Raw genomic sequence first — 2,856 nt, 5'->3', positions numbered from 1 at the left:
TGTGTGTGTGTGTGTGTGTGTGTGTGTGTGTGTGTATGTGTGTGTGTGAGAGAGAGAGAGACAGAGACAGAGACAGAGACAGAGAAGGAGCCAGAAGATTAGAACATATTGCCAAAATTAGTATGAGGCCAAGCAGAGAAATGCAGTGAGAAGCCAAAAGAAGTGAGATTGAGTCAGTCAGTTTGGAAGATTACATTGTATAGAGGCTAGAAAATTTTAGGCCTTGGCCTAAGGATAGTTAAAACAGAGAAAGAAATGTTCTCATCTCATCTCTCCATCTAGAATCAAGGAAATAAAAGTGAAATTCACGCAACAGAATGTTCTCTGAAACCCCAAGAAACTGTATGCATACAGATACTTATACATGAGTGTACATATGCATGTGTGTGTTCATGTGTGTCTATGTATATCTCTGTGCATATCTGTGTATGTGTATATCTCTCTGTCTGTGTTCTTCTCTCATGACATTGCTTCAATTTCAGTTTCTTTTGAATTCAGGTGATATTCTGGACTTAACTCCCTCTCAGAGGGAGCAAGCTCTGCATAGAATAACCAGAGTTTTGAAGGAAAGGGGATCGCCCATAATGAGTGCTAAGCCCCTGGCTTATAATTGGAGCTTGTTCCACAGCACTGTAAGAATCATTATTGCCCTGCTTTGCTCTCTGATGAAAAGTAAAAGTACAATAGCATAGTCTTCTCAACTGTCTATTATTTCTTGTTTTGTAGAGGTCACAAAGATTTCCATAAATTAGAAGAGTCTCTCTGCTTTGTGCCACTATGAACTTTATAATAACATACTCACCAAGGCCAAAATACACATGAGATAAAGCTTCTTCAATGAAATCCCTTTAGAGTCTGGAGTCGCCTGTATTTGTTATTCTAACAGTAGCTGGAGGGACAGCCACATTAATTATTGAACTGAAGGTAGATGAATACATTCTTCATGTGTGTTCAAAAGCACTCAGGAAGCAAAGTCACAGCCCAGAATCCCTTCTGAGCATGAGCACCTGTTTCCCAAGCTGCTTTTGCTGTTCTTAAAGAAGAGTGCGATGCTAATAAAGACACCTTTTTAACCAGCAACTTGACTTGAAAGAGAATAGGAAAATCCACATGCTGCCTGACTCTCTCTACTGAGGCAGTTATCCATCACTAACTAGCTGCACAGGTTACCTTTGTGCTTATCATAGCTCCTTCTCCAAGACATTACAGAAAGCTTTCTTTTGTTCTTTTCTCAGAAAATCAGCACTTATGTGGAGTTTCTCCTAGTCCAGTATGGAAAGTTCTGAAGACAATGCAATCAGAAATGAGAGATATTGCTGCCAGGAGTTAAACTTCTGAGCACAGTTTAAATCCCTCTTCCTGGAAAAGAGAAAGGCTGAAAGAATTTAGATGAGAGATGGCAAAATTCTACAAGCTGCATAATCTTTCAAGGCATGAGGAAACAGGCTCAAATTTTAAATGGTGCGATATAGAATTTTATGACATAATACTTAAGAAAATTGGAAAGCTTATCAACAAAGTAATCGAGTGTGCTTTATCGTAAGTGAGGAGCTTTTGAGGTGGAATCAGACTTTCAAGGCTGCTTCACTGTCTTCAACCATTCCCACGTTGAGCCTTTTTTCTTCATTGATTTTTATCTCACATAGATTCCATTTATGTTTCAAATTAAATTACCTTAATACGTTCAGCCTCCTTGCCTCAAATGCATTTTATTTTTGAATCACCACAGACAATCGGCTCTGCACTGAGTAACCCCTAATATTTACATATGCTACTTGTCAGGAGTTAGGAAGTGGCTGGCCACCATTTGCTACATTATGAAAGAGGTCGAGGTCACCTCCATCATTTCCTCATTCTTTCTTCCTCCTTCTCTCTCTCTCTCTCTCTCTCTCTCTCTCTCTCTCTCTCTCTCTCTCTCTCTCTCTCTCTCTCTCTCCAACTTTCCCTAATATTCAAAATCTCTGTTTTCTTTGTATTCACCTTAATTTTGTGACTGGTAAAAATTACTGATAGCAACTTCTGATAACGTTGCCCAAAATCTGCTGAATAGAATATTATTTCCTTGGCATACTAATGGGTCTTAATGAGAGATGGGGAAGGAAGGCTTCCATGGTCAAATAGATTTCAAGATTCCTGTGTAAAATATTGTTTTAGCCATTTGAGCCTAAGTGTAGTTAATGTACATGAAGACTCAGTAGAAGAAATCTATTCCAGATAAAATGACTCCAATTGATTGGTTCCCCACCACACTAAACAATGTCTCAGTACTCTACTCTAAAAAGAGTTCTATTAAAGACAATTGGGAAGATTCCTTGGAAGAGAGAAGTATGTCACATGTCTAAACAGACTTTCTCTTGAGTCTTCTGCAACTCCTCCAAGTACTGAGGCTGGCTCTGTGCCCATGCACTCAGGAGGCCCTAACTCAAGCTCCTGGCTTCATTCTACTCAGATGTAGGTTAAGTTGGGGAGAGTGAATAAAGCCAAGCATGATGGCTGAGGCAAGGCTGAAGCAGGTGGAGTGCCGTGTACTTAAGGATAGCCTAGGCTATATAATGAGTTCTAGGACTAACCGGGCTACAGTTTTATGCCTTTTTTAAAGTAAGAACAAAAATGGACAGCATTTGGATCCCAAACACAACTGTTTAGAATAGAGTGTGGTCTAGAATATACAGGCAGAGATGGCAGATTTTCATTTTAGATGCATTGTTTGCTCTTCGCTCTGAACACCCCTCAATGCTAACTTCCCATATTAAAAATTAATTTTATTCAATATAATTTAATGAATTCAAGAATCATTTGTTTAATGGTTCCCATATGTCAAGAATTATGCAAGAAACTCAATAAATATTTGATGAT

This window comes from Mastomys coucha, unplaced genomic scaffold, assembly GCF_008632895.1.
Source record: "Mastomys coucha isolate ucsf_1 unplaced genomic scaffold, UCSF_Mcou_1 pScaffold17, whole genome shotgun sequence".
NCBI lineage: Eukaryota > Metazoa > Chordata > Mammalia > Rodentia > Muridae > Mastomys > Mastomys coucha.
This window is presented reverse-complemented; position numbering follows the sequence as displayed.